We start from the raw sequence: 15169 nt of genomic DNA, 5'->3' as shown, positions 1-15169 counted from the left end.
GGTTTTCGGTGCAGCTGACACCTGAGCTGAAAAAATACGATTTTTTTCCCAAAAATGATGTATTTCTGAACATCTTAGTGACTCAGCTGCCTTGCGGACGACACGGGGACTCAGAGAACGGGCTTGGAATAACGCTGAACACATGGCGGCGGTGGCTCGCTCACAAGCAACGTCCAGTTAAGCCCAACGGCTGTTTCATGGGGGGGAAGTCGACGTGTGGGAATAGAAGCTCCATGCATGGCTGCCATGCGTTGGCCCTTACGTTTCGCACATGTAGGTAAACAATCCCGCCTTGTCTGCCGAGAGGCCTGCGTTTATACATGGGTGCAAAACATATGTTGCGGCCAAAGTCGCATCAAAGGTCACCGAGCTATGCTTTGAACACTTCAAAGCTGGGGGATGAGACTGTAGCTTTTAAGTTTTATGGCAGGTGTAAGCAGGGGTTGCTGACCAGCCCAGGGTGGTCTGCTCCCTGGTCTGCTGGTGGTTAGCATGGTAGAAGTGGCGGTGGTGGTGTGCAGAGGGCCAAGGCCTTGGGGGCAGGGTTGCGCGATCGGCCTGCCGGGCCGTCCGGGATGTCTTCGCGCGGAGGGTCGCATTTGGAGTCCCCGGATCTGACGGGGCTTCTGGGGCCAGACTGGACGCAGGGGCAGACGTCCACTTCAAGGGTCTCCGGTTTCAGAGGACCTCAGCAGGGTAGGTCTGCAGCTTGCACCGGTCCCATTTGGAAACGTATACATTGGCAGAGAGGGACGCGGGGGGCAAAGCCGAATGGTCAAATCAGCCAACGGCCGGAGCGTCCCTCTCTCTCGCTCTCTCTTTTTCTCTTTCTTTCTGTCTCCATCGAAAGAGCAGAAACAGACCCTGCAGGAAGTTCAAAGGGATCTGCGGGGGCTTTGCCAAAGTTCATTTGCTGGATTTCATTTATCTCAACACCTGATTTTCCTCGCCGCCTCTTGCATCACCATGCATTTCACTTGAAAGTGTGACACTTCAAAGGTGCCGTGTGTTTATTCTAAATTCACGTATAACATGATACGCGTTGTCACGTGGCCTTTTAATCATCGCATCACCGCAACCCCCCCCGTTGTGATCACGCTGCTTTCAGACGTGGAGATAAGTCTGATTTTACACATCCCGTGTATCCTTTATTCAGGTTTTCAAGCGCTAAAATAAACACAATGCTGAATTTCGTGGCATAGCAGTTGATTTTAGTCTTGACTCAAACAGAACGGGTGATTCTTAAAATGATCCAATGAACAAATATGCCCGCCTCATGCGGAAATTACACAGTTGGGCGTGCTTTAATACGCCGCATTATGAACATTTAAATCAACACAAAGTGGCTTAATAACTCCTCTGGTGACAGAACATACTAAATTGATCATTTTGAACGCTTTACAATATCCATAATTATGCGAGTGGAATACAAGGTGCTGTGCGTCTGCTTGATGATCCTGGAGTGACAGGTCTATAACAAGCCTCACTCCTCAAGATAGTTGGTGAGCCACATGCACATTGAGAAAAGCCATTACAAGCCCGGGGTGAGGCAGGTGTGTTTGCGGCACTTCACAGATGGCTGGGAGCGTTCTTAATGAGAGAATGGTAAACACCACAAAACTTTTTTTTTTATCTTTGAGACACGGGGATCTTTTACCAGGCGCGCGAGAAGAAGAATGCAAGGTCAACTCCCGCATAGGATCTGATTGATACTTGTTAATAGGCTCCCGGCTAAAGTTTATGGAGTCGCTGACGGGGGTTGAGGGGCGGATTTACAGTCTGTGGACGACCAGCTTGGAAATCCGAATAGCTTGGATGCCAAAAGCGTGGCCCCAGGATGGCTTGCTGTCCCCTTATCAATTCTGTGCCATTAAAACGGATCATTTTGCAGAAAAGCAAAACACTATCCTTTGCTTTTACTGTTGTAAAGCTGCCAGTGATTAAAAGAGCATTACCTTTGTGGGGCCATCTCCTGAGTGAGCTCTGCTAAACTGGTTGTTTTCCGTGTTGTGATTAATTGAACTTGCATGGCTACATTTTACTTTGCTGTACCCAGTCATCACCTATTATGAAAGACAAATTTTCAATATCGCTCTGGGAGTCCAATTAAGAATTTGCATTGCAGCGGTATTTTTCACTTTAATTACCATACATCTAGCAAGATGTATTTCCTTTTTTCTGAAACAACACGGTGGAATTGAATTCATCAATTAAATGGATAGTTGTATTCTGTAAAGGCATTTCCTTTTGTCTGATCGCCTGGAAAAAAAAAAAAAAGAGGAGATACAAACGTTCATGAACAATTGAGTAATATTTCTCTCAGAAAACGGCTGAATAGCACATTCACGGTCGTGGAACTCAAAGGAAATCACGCAGGGTTTAAACAGACATGGGAGACTATAAGGAAATTAAAAGACTTGGATATAAATGCCAATCCATTTCTCAGCGTTTGAATCACAATGTGAGAGCCAGAGCAAAGCGTTGCTATGCTCAATGTTATTAATTTAGTCCGACCTCATATTGAGAGATGGCTGAAGTCCAGTGTCGGAAAAATGTAAGTGGGCGCCAGCGTTCGCAGCTCTATATCTTTTGTTAAATGCGGTTCACCGCTGCACAGGATTTTGCGCTGGCATTCCGAGGTTTGTGCTTAATACTTACAGATAAAATCGAAACGCCTCATGGTTGGCGACGACTGCGATAATCTTCGAGTTAAGTGGCTTCAAATTGAAATGGAATCAGATGAATGGAATTTTTTTTTTTTTTGCAGGTCTGCAGGGTAGGCGAAATGACGATGGATGCAATATACGGAGAGTAATCATCTCATTCCTAAAAATAAATGTAATAAATAATAAAACAGTATGGAAATCCTCTCGCAGTGATGGTCCCCTGAAAGCGAGGCCTGCAGTAGTTGGGGGGAGGGAGGGGGCTACCCGTGGCATTCCGCTTAATGCCCAATTTTCCTTCAGCATCTATACCAACTCCTTTGTGCGATCCTGCAAATATCCTCTGGGCCTCTTCATTAGTCTATGGGCCCTGTGTGCACAGGCTCTCCAGTTAATTTGCCCTGGCAGGACTATTTCCCCCACCGGAGATTGGATACACAAAAAATAAAAGAAAAAGGGAAAGAAAAAGAGTCCGCCTCAGTCACTGAAAGAAATGCGGCAAGGCACGCTCGCTGCATTTATACCGTATATAAAGGCTTTCTCCCTCTTAGTTTTAATATATTCCCTTCATCCATTACAAGTGCTCCAGCAAATCTCTCTCACCACTTATTGGCTTGTTTATGACCGGCATTCTGGTCTGATCATGTCATGCGCTGGTGATATGAGCACGGTGGTGGATCATGGCTATAACACTTTTTTTCTGCATTGTTTTGCCGACCACTTGCTGCTACAATTGACCCGCCAGTGGAGTTGATGACCAAGATGGCTGACCCCCGGGGAGCCCAAGTCAGGGAAATCATGCGAGAGATGGAGAGAGACAGAGAGGGAGAGCACGAGACCACGACGGCGCCGAGCATCACGGGCACACAGACACACACTGTATTTGCACACTGGGCTTATTGACGGATCCCAGTACATTCGGGGTTGAAACGCCTGCGATGTTGAGCATTGCCATATTTCTGCACCATGGGCCCATCATTTCTTTTGGTTCAAGGGCTCCTAGTGAGAAACTGGCATGATGCGCCTGGACTCTGACAGGTGTTGCCATCCCGACAGCGCGGTTCAGCCACCACCCAGACAAGGGTTGTCTGCTCAAACCCCCGAGGACCCAGGACCTCGCTGGGAGCGTGATCCCAACTTGGCACTAAACACAGCACCGATCACTGGAGGCAATTTAATTGTGTTACTACAGGGGAAAGGGAAGTTTGAACCGGGGAAGCTTGGTTACCTTCTCGGTGCAAAACAGAGACAAACTCTCACCGTGAAACATTTGGAAATGTGTCTCGCTCCACCGAGAGGTTTTGAGGCTGCACATGGAAAACATTAAGCTCTTTACACATTGAATGAAGATGGGCCAATAAATGTCAGGAATCCAAAACTAAAAAAACAACGACAGCGAAATACAGTGACCAAGCAGACGGGGCGGGGGTGGGGTGGGGGTGGGGTGTCTCATTGCCCCCAATCAGACGATGCATTCATTAAGAGGACGAGCATTCCTCACCGCATCCCACCTTGCAGTTCGCTGTCTGGTCGGTAATTAGCTCGGGCAAGCTATTGTTTCCATGACAGCAAGTGGGAAAGCGAGAGGCAGATACAACATAGACTGAGGAATAAAAAAAAAAGGGGGGGGGGGGGCATTTTTGGACACGTCTGTAAAAGAGTAATGAAACGTTCACAGTTCACCTTGCAGATTTTCTGTGCCTGTCTTTTTCGCTTTCAGAAGACGGAGGAGACACGTTAGACTTATATGAGTAGAAGGCAACTTTAAGGAGTTATTATACTGATATACTTTGAGGCTGACGTGACTGCGTGAGAGAGACATTAAAAAAAAAAACCTTGTTGAGGAGATTGAATGTGTCAGCTTTCATTTCAGGGGCATTTGGTTTTTGGGGGCTGCAGATGATCTGGTCTAGACTTCTGCTGGACAGGATCCAAATCTGTTTCCTTGGAAGAGTTACTGGGCCATGGGACTTTGTCCAGGCCCCCCATGGAAGGCAATCAACACCACCATGCCTCAGATTGGATGAATGTGGCTTCAAGAGGGAAAGTGTTTTTTTTTTTTAATTTTCTTTTTATGATAAGATGTCAAATATCTTTTTGAGATTTCTTTTTTCTTATCAATAGATTCAAATGTTGGGTGGCCGCCCTCATCCTTAATCACTGTGATTCTTGATTTTAGTATGAAAATAAATATTTTTATTCAATTTTACGGTGAAGGATGCTAATTCAGACCTTTAATGCGTAACTCACAGCCTTTGTCTTTCCTGAACCCATTGATCAATGAATTCCCTTCTTGTAGTTGGGGAAAGTTACGATCATTAAAGTTGCACTTTTCAAGTGACCATATTTCTGCTCATCCCTTGGCTCAGAGATTTACAGGGGGTACCATCGTCAGACTGAAATCATAGGTCTACAGATGTTTTCAAGATGTTTTTTCTGTCAGTTGCAGATTATCCCCTGTAGCAAAATCTCATTAAAGTGCAATTTACAGAGCTCCGCTGATGTTGCCATCAACCAAAATTAAGGGCATTAATTTTTCATTGAAGTTCACAGAAGTCCTCACAATGAATGATGTAGCACTTTGTAAGAAAAGTATTATTTTGCGGGGGAACAAATTAACTCGCATTAAAGGAGTGGGGGATTGGACACTGGCTCCAAGAAAGATGTGCAAATGTGCCCATTTAGTCGGAGAATGTCGGTATGGAGACGTGCATATTAGGGCTACCATGCTGGGACAGATGAGGGAAGGGGGAAATATGAAACCCTGATGGAGGTTATGACACAGACACAGAGAGATGTGTACACTGGAGGGCAAAGGCCCCCACTCTGCTCTGATCTGCTCTGCTCAAGGAGGACGACTCGCAGCAAAAATGTGTTTTGCGCTGGTCAAAGGGAAGATAATTGTTATCTTTTTATGTGTTAAAAAATGCATATATATATATATATATACATACAATAGATTTTTACCTTTCATTAAAGCATTTTCGTATTACTTGCATCTTATATGGTACAAAGTGCTAGGCATTCATATCAGGTAAATTATTACTATTATTATTGTTTATTTTTATTATCATTATTATTATATTAATAATAATAATAAAAAATAACAAAACTGTGCCTCAGAAATAGCTATTATCATTTTAAATGTAATTTCAATATAAAGGCAGTGTTTCGTTGTGTTTTTAGAGTTATATCCAAACAAGAATGTATGTGTTTATGGTTTTTACATAATAGCTGTTCTATTTAGATTATTAGAGTATCGTATCCATATTGAATCACTAAGACTATTTTATGCTTTCAAACTAATTTAATCTCTACTGTTTACATGTCAGCACTTAGATCAAGAGGTAAGGGAAGAAAAAATGTTTTAGTAATTCTAAATATACAAAGTTTTTACGATTACAATTTGATTTCAATATTTTACAACAAACCCAAAACACAACCATTGTGACGTGAATAACCGGCCACGATTTTTTTTGAGGGGTTTACGGGGGTTTACAGCCGCTACAACGAAAACCACCACTATTCCTACAAATTATGAAAATACATAATAACAATGATTCACGTCTGACTGCGGATCCTGAACGAACCCCCTTTTATTTCCATGAGTTATCACGGAAATTAGATCTGGCCGATTTTTTTTATATACGTTGATGTGCGTGTGTGTGTGTGTGTGTGTATGTGTGTGTGGAGGGGGGGGGGATTTTTACGGCCATTAAAATGAACACTATGAAAAGGGTCTCCGGACGGCGGAGGGGAGGCGCGCGTCCGCCGCGCGGTCCCGGGCAAACAGTCCCACCGAGCTGCGGGGCGGTGATTTATACTGATGGGGATGTACTCCCGCACACCACGCCGGGGACATAAAAAAAGAACATAATATTGTATCGTCTGCTGATTTATGTTGGTATTTATGATTCGGAAACGGTGCGATTAACATTCATAGACTGGTCGTCTGACTAAATGCTGCCTTGCGTGAAGCCTTTAGGCCTGCGAGGCTCCACGGAGCAATCATTTGCATGAAGTTGTTCGGAATTATTATTATTATTATTTTTTTTTTATTCTTATTATAATTATAATTATTATTATTATGAGACGGAAAGTATGGGATAACAGGCAAAACAAAGTATACGATCAAAATAATGAAATTCGTGGGGGAAAAAACAAGAAAGAAAGATGCCAGGCCACGCAGTGTCACGCGTGGTGTGTGCGCTAAAGATCGGACGCGGAGCTCTTTTGGTGACTGCCGAGGTCCGGGGCGCTCGTTTTCGCCCTTTTGGCGCACGCCGCCGGGGCGTCGCGCCAAAGTCAATCGACGGCGGGGTCAGAAATGCGCACTCACACACGCACACGAACCGCATCTCCACCTTATTCCATCCACTCAGAGTCATTTCAATGCAACCTCTTACGCATGCTCGTCCAAAATGCCATTGTCTTGTCCCCCCCAGCCGCCCCCGCTCTTCCGCAAATACGGAAATCATTTGCGGGGAAATTACAGGCCTCGCCAGGGCAGGTCTTTTGCATACTAATTTTGTTAGGCTTGCCTCCCGCGGTCTGCGTCCGATGCGACCATTAGTCGAACACTGGAATTTATTTTATTCGATTGAAAGGACACTGTTACTGCGAACCTGATGTCGTTTAGAAGATGGATGTCCAGGCGCGACGCCTCTATTTGCTCACTGCTAGCTGCAGGACACTGTTTGTGTGTGTGTGTGTGTGTGTGTGTGTGTGTGTATGTGTGTGTGTGTGTGTGTATGTTAAGAGAGAGAGAGAGAGAGAGAGAGAGAGATTTCGGGTAACCCCCACCCACCCACCCATTTCTATTTTATTTCATCCGTAAAGCCATGACATTTGCAGAAAAAAAAACTTTCATATCTGCGTCCCATCCTGCGATAGAATTACACAGGCCCATATTTCTGCTCCAATGCTGTGAAGGAGCCAGACAAGTTTTTTAAAAAGGTGAAAGAGAATATCTTTTACAGGCTTAAAAACACTAATACTTGGGACATCCAGCTCTGGGGTGTGTAAAAAGACTGCAGAGTGAAGCTTAGGAGAGGGATTTTTTTTTTTACTACTTGGGGGTTGGGGGGGGGGTTTGAATGGCAGAAATGGGGAGGGTGTGGAGGAAGGGTGGAGGCTTCAAAAAGCTGCTTACCAGCAGGTGGCGGCAGCATAACGTTTGAGCAGCCCCACCCCTTCAGCTTCTGGACTTTCTGGCCATATTGAAAAAAGGTGCATTAGTCTGCAGCTCATTAGAAATCACAGCCGTCAGATATGATCTTATTGATCACACATGATCAGAGATCCGAGCCCTGGTCCCAACGTCTTGGCGACGTCAACGGAGGTGGTCGGTTTGACATTTGGAATTGTACTCAACAAAAAAGGGCAGGTCAACTAGAGACGGATTGGAGAGCCGTCAAGATCCTTTGTGATGGCTTGTCCCTAGTGGTGCCGTCCCTTATAAAGGGTGGTGGTGGCAGTGGCAGTGGTGGTGGCGGTGGTGGGGAGTCATCCAGAAGATAAATCACATGATGCATTTTTAATTTCCCTGTCGTGGCCCCGGTCCAGGACTCTGTGGGTCAGATGGAAATGAGTACTGGACAGTTCGGCAACATCGGCTGACCAGGGCTGCGGCACTTAAGACATGATGTACGACAGTCATTACTGGAGACAGGTCAGGAGGGAGTCCAGGTCATCCTCGGGAGCAGAGGAGAGAATCAGAAGAAGAGGCAAAAAATGGCCGGGCAGTTTAGAGAATCCTGCATCTCCTTAGACCTTTAGTGGGATACCACACGGGGCCCCTGATGGGTGAACGGTCCAGGGATTATTACCCATCTTCACCTCTCTTCTTTGTACTGATGCAGCGTATGGCCCGGTGTGCTCAATCACACTCCCTCTCCCCCCGCTCTCTATCTTCAAGCTAGCATCACAAATGATGATTTGACATATGTGCCACTTATACACACATCTGCAGACAAGCTGCCAATTCACACATCTATTTCAGATGGAGTAGCCGATTAGTGGTGCAGACAAGAGATGGCACATAGGCGTCACTTGCACTCTTTTGTTTTACTGTGGTGCAACTCCGGTCGAGTTGAAGCTTGGGCTAATTAGTGACGTTTGACAGACATTTTCCCCCCTTGCCGCCAGTGACTGAGAGCTTGACTTTTTGCTTCCCGAGAGGCATTTTTGAAATAGGTCTTCTTTGTGAACACGCTTCTGGGTGTTCACGCAGAACAGCGGCCCGCCGTACCTAGGGGCTCCATGTTTTGTCTGGTGTCACAATATTTGGGGTATCAGACAGGGCAAATGAGTTTGGGGGAATGGCTACGTGTTAATGTCAGAGAATATCACTCTTGTGCATCTCCAAGACAAGATCCTCCAGCGTTCTTATAATGAGTCAAGGGGTTATTCATTGGAAAGTTAATGGCATTTGGCGGCAGCTCGAACCTTGCGTCCCGGACGCAAAGAGCGGACGGCTTGCCAAGGAGATTAAGAGGCGAATGGAGTGAGGATTGGAGAAAAAAAAAAGAGAGGAAATAATCAAAATGAAATAATGTGCTGGACCACCTCTTGAGTGAGTACAAGCATGGCATCTGTGTCAGATGTTGTTAATTAACGTCAGTATGTTCCTCTCTGGCACTTGGCTTCCTGTCCTTCGTGCAGGGCAGATCCCAGAGTGGAAGTGCATGTGGGAAGCAAATGTGAGTGTGGGTGTGTGTTTGTGTGTGTGTGTGTGTGCGTGTGTGTGTGTGTAGAAGGGTGGGTAGTTGTGCTGGGGGGTGGGGGGTAGAAACAGCATTGGCAGGGGGTGTTAATCCCGCTCATTATAATTCCAGTCTGTGGCCTGTCTTGGGAAAGGGACTACAGGGGCCGACCAACCACTACGTCCCATCAATATGTATTTCCCCCTTTTTTTACCCACCCAACTCTTCACTGTGGCAAACTGGACCGTCTGTCTCACTGAATTTATATTTATATACATATATAGAGACAATGATGTCACTGTCACTGCATGTTTGTCACTTGAACAAAAGATGTCCAGAAATAGCGACTTAAGACAACTATATCGAGATGGAATTGATGTGATGTAAGGGGGAAAACGTCAGAGTAAGAAATAATTATAGTCCTTATTTTTTTTTTTTTCTAATTGATTTTTGACAACAACAACAAACAGTCAAGTTTTTTGTATGTTTTGCTGTGTCTTTGGGGAAATGTAAAAAAAAAAAACAACAAAAAAAAAAAAAAAACAGTAAATTATTTTTAATGCTTGCACAAAAATAATAGGCCATTTTCCAAATGATGTGCCATGCTGGTGCCCGGGATCATCAGAATGCCAGTTTTGCCTCCCTGTTGATCGGCTAATTTGAGACTGAGCGCACCTGGTGTGTGATATTGCGTGCACAAGTGCAGAGAAATGGCACTCGTCTACCGCGTTTGGTTATTTCCACGCAGAGCGGTGCCACCGACGACGCTGAAAATGAAGACTGGATGAAGTCGTAGCCATGAAAAACTTATTGTGCTTTGAGATAAGATAAGGGAGGAAACGCGTCCTCCAACACGTCCGCCGTCTCCCGCGATGATTAACGCTCAGCTTTTATAAGCCATCCTGTGAGCAAGGTCCTCGATAAATGCATGCAGAAGTGTGAATGCATTTGTCGGAATAGATTGCTGCAGGGACCCCATCGGGGCTCGTTTGAGACCAGCCATTTTTGAGAGTAAAAGCGAAATGGCTGCACCGTGCAGATGTTAGAAGCATCCGCAGCTGTCCTAGATCCCAGAGAAGCTCCTAAACCTTTAGAGAGACTGCAGTGGCCGATGGTTACGGCTCTGCCTGTCGGAGTATATCTGCTGTTGATAATTTTTACCTGCCTTGCTCCGCTCAGAGGGGCGCATCGGGAGCTTATCTTCTCAACAGGTTTTTGGGTTGCCGTGGACAGCAAATCAGGGCAGGCTCAGTGAAGGAGTAGAGCGCAGTTTGGGGTGGCGCCACACCTCGGCACTAATTTCAGGGTTAGCAGAACGCCCAACAGGAGGACAGCATTGCCATGGCAACGGTTAACAGCTAAAAGCACTGTTCGCAATCTGATGGAGGCCCCAAATAATCAGTCGTCTTGACACAGAGGCGATTACAGTGGTCTTTCTGTTCCCCTTCAACATTCAAGACAGTTAAAATCGGGGTTTTTGTTCTTTTAAACATTAAATTCTATTTATGAGAATATGAATTCACCATAGTTCTTTTTGCCTGTAATGACTAAATCTAAAAATTTGTGAAAAACGGCTTTATCATATCTTTTTTGTGCCTTATTCAGTTTCTTTCACAGATGTACGCTGTAATAAAAGAACCATTACATCTCGCTCTCTTACCTCACTCTCATTGTGTCTGCTCTAGATGTCAAAATGATCCTTTTTTTTCTTCTTTTCTCAAGAAACACAAGTAATATCAGAGGGGAATGTAGAGTGCGAGGGGAGACGGCAAATTGGAGAGAGGGAGTGATAGTCAGTCAGGGGCAACCACAATGTACTTTGCATCAGGATCTAGTCAATTTATCAGTGGAGAGATGTTATTAGCTTCCAGATAGCTGCTGCAAAAGCATGTAGGTATTTTCCTCATCATCAGTCCCCTTTTTATATTTTTTGATGTTCTTTATGTGAGTACAATGGCCTCAATATCAAACATTTTAAATGATGCTTGAAATACCAGTCACTTGACTTTGATGTCACAGGCAATTAAATCCAACCTTACCCCTTTCCACCGTTAATAACAGCAATCTCGCCAGGCCTGGTGCCTAATTAATATGTGCTATTTGTCACTTTGCCTTGACACATGTATATCAAAGTGGGGGAGGAGAGTGGCTGGAGGGGCGAAGAGGTGGCTCTGGAGGGGTGGGAGGTGTAGGGCGGCAGAGGAGAATCAGTGCCCGTGGTTTTCATTTGACGGTGAGGTAATACTCCTCCTCTCTCCATCTCCGTGGTGCTGGCAGTGACGGGCGGGTGTTGTGTTATTTGATTTCGTAAGGAGGCGTGAAGGGACGTATTTCCACCTAAGTGTCACACAGGGTTTAAAGGGCAAAGGACGGCGCTCATGGCGATGGAGAACTCAACATCTAGCGAACACAAATGAAGGAAAACGCCCATCTGTTTGTAATGATGGAAGCAAACTTCTGTCTTTTTCAGATCATTATTTTTTCATTTTTTTGAAAGTTTGCTCATAACATCTGTTTATGTGCAACTACAGTCTCTCACATAGTTGAGAAATGAAAATATTCACAAATTTTGATTCGTCCACCTACTTTTTTTTCGGCCAAATAGCGAATTATCGTTCTTCGCTGGGGTTCAAAGCGGGGCTTATAATCAGGCATGTGTTTGTTTGTTTGTGTGTGTGTGCATGCATGTGTCTGTGCATTTGTGCAACTACCTTGTCATTGCCAGTTTTCACTATGGCTCGACGGGTGGGAGGGCAGCGCCGCGATGTTGCAATGAAATCAATGATCCATGGTTCTTTAGATGTGACCAAGAAACTAAGTTGTCATCTCACTCTGAAACAAAGGGGGTGACGGGGTAGAGGAGGGTCCGCGGCACACCAGAGCTGCTGGAAACATATTGCAAATGCAAGGGTTTTAGGGGCTCTCAGTATAGTTCTCAGTGGGGTCAGTAGACAAACACCAGTCATTCATATACAGTACATGCGTCCTAACTGTACATCTCTGTCATCTCTGCCAAACGCTGCCAGATTCACATCTGTGCCGAAAATGAATTGTATCCCAGAGCCTTCTGAGTAAAGGATTCACTTGTAAAGAATGCAGTTTTATTGGATGAACAGACTAATGTACCATGCAGTGGAGTTGCACTAGCATTTTATGCCAGATTGAAAGAGTCAATTAATTTGCATAATTCAGATGGGCATGTATTGCCACTTTCAAGGCATGGCTAGGCATCTTGCTGCGTCATGTTGGTTCTTCCGCCTCTGATAAATTAATCATTATTCTCATACAATTAATTACACTTATGACAATTTGAACCTCTGTCCCACCCATCAGCCCAGTCATTTTACAACCGGCCTTCAATATCACAGCATCCCGATGAAACCCCGGTGATTTGGTGAACACCTTCGTAGATAGTCCATGCCTGGGGCTGAATAAAATTAATATTTTGTTTCCCATCTGGTGGAATCAGCAGAATTAATGAGGGAGGGAAGCCTATAGCAACGTTGAATCCGAGGGATCAGTCTGCCTCTCTCTGCTGGTTGCTACTCTTTGCTGTAGGTGTGTTTGGGGCTCGGGGAGTTGGGGGGCGGTGGGGTGGTGAGGATGGGAAGATGGAGAAGATAGTTGGCTGCACACTTCTAAAGCCTGGGCATCCGTCACCGACTACTCACTGGGGTGATTACTCCTGTAAATTAGTTATTACAGCAGTGCCAGTCACTCCTTGCAACCCTGACAGGCAGCACAGTTCCTTACCCACCACCCCACTGATTAATTTCCAGTTGTGGCTGCCTGTCTGCCTGTCTTTGCCTTTGTCACTTGTTTACAGCCTCTAATTGAATTGCAGCGAGGCAAATGTCCTCGAGCTCGCTGGCATTCAGCGCTCGCATCACCGCGACAATGAGCCGCGGCAGAAAGAGGCTACTTTAATGCAAATAGCCCGGCATTGTAGCCGCATGTGGTTCTTGTCACCACGCGGACGTGGAGGTCACCGGGGATTTTGATGTTGTCAAAACAGGATGAGAGGGGATGAGGAGCTCCCACATTGTTTATGGATGTACTACACCAAATTAGAGAGGTAAAAGTGTCAAACAAGGATGAGGGGATTTTGTAAACAGTCTGAATAATCTTATATGTTGAACCTGGATTGCGGATTTTACGGTTCAGCTTTATATCTGCATTTGACTGATTCCATTTTTAAAATGAAAAGCATCCAGCTTTACATTTTTGTTATTCCTTGCCCTAAATATATAGCTCCACGACAGAAGGAGACTGAACAGACAGAAAGACAAATGAATGAATTACTTTGGATCATGACATATGGACCTGGAATAAAAAACATCAGCCAGAATGATGACTGGATGCATTGTGATGGCCTGGACGACCCCCTTTCATTGGTGGAAAGTAGCCATGAATAATCATAATGATGATGATTAATAGCTGTGCCGGTTGTGTTTTAGAAGAGAAACCGTGTGAAAATAAAAAAATTAAGATCAAAAATGGGACCTGATTAACACACATTCCAGACACCACGTGTGAGTATGCTTGCATGAAATATCGTGTCAAAAGTTAAGGATTATGAAAATCCTCAACTTAGATGCTCATAGAAAACTCCTCACGGTGCTTTCATTTCGCGTGCACGGGTTGAACACCTCTAACATTGCAAATGAAATAGAATTGGACTCATGTGTTTATTTCCTTTCTTCATTTGTTGCTTGGTTGAAATTTTGGCATTTTCATCTTCCATTTACAAGAGGAGGGAGTGGGCATTTGTGATTCAGAACAAACACTCCCACAGTGTCATCCAATCTGGGCACCCCATTACCTCTATTTTCCGCCCTGTGTATGTGTGAGTATCTCTGTCTGTGTCTATGTGCGTGTGTGTGTGTGTGTGTGTGTGTGTGTGCATGAACAGGCCCCCCTTGTCTGTCTTGCTTGCTCCATGCAGCGTTTTGCCGCCTGAAGAAGGTGGTCGTCGTCTTTTTGAAGTATCACTTCAATTATGGGGGTTTAACCCCACAGGTCAGCCCTTGATTATTTACACAAAGCTGGTGTAATTCTGCTGGAAACCTTCTCCTTTGCCATGAATACAAAGCCAGGCTTTGCACAAATGGAGTGAGTTTCACATTAGTGCTCATTGTGTTGGTGACCTGGGTCTGATGTTAGAGAGATGCACCTGACAGAACTTCCGCGGTATCTCATGCCAAATGCACACATACTTGGTATCCTGATTTGTTAATCAGGCCAAATATGATAAACAGTGTGATGCTAAGAGGCATGTATCCCGGAACAGAGGCTAATGTCGCCTTCTTAAAACCCGCAAACGGATATTTTGGCTTATCTGACAACAGATCACGAATGCCCCATCAATGGCCATTTTTAACAGCATTGAAACAAAATCTTTGTTGTGTGTTTTATGTGCTTGACTTGCCCGCTAAATCGAGGCACTGTAAATACTGATCCTGCCCAAAATGTCATTGAATAATAGATCGCCTTGCTGATCAAGTTGCGTTTACTTACCCTTTTAAATCCCTATTCACGCTCCTCTCGGCTGGTGGCCTCCTATTGACTTGTTGTTATTTTTTCATGAACAGAAGGAAGTGGGGGGGCAAGACCAAGTGCCGCTATCGCTCCTTCTTAAATAATATAAACAAGAGAACAACAAAAAAAGGGAAAGTCATCTTCCCGGGTTGTTCATTTCAGTCTAGATGGCCTTCGTTCGCTGGAGCATGATGCATGCAATGAAAATGCGAGGGTCCTCGTGTCTCTCTGGCCCCGTATGCACCACCCCCATAAAAGTTGCAA

The sequence above is a fragment of the Fistularia commersonii genome, chromosome 8 (genome assembly GCF_037954325.1).
Source record: "Fistularia commersonii isolate RoL2024-O1a breed Wild chromosome 8, RoL_Fcom_v1.0, whole genome shotgun sequence".
In the NCBI taxonomy this organism is placed as follows: domain Eukaryota; kingdom Metazoa; phylum Chordata; class Actinopteri; order Syngnathiformes; family Fistulariidae; genus Fistularia; species Fistularia commersonii.
The sequence above is the reverse complement of the archived record's forward strand: the minus strand, read 5'-3'. Positions refer to the sequence as shown.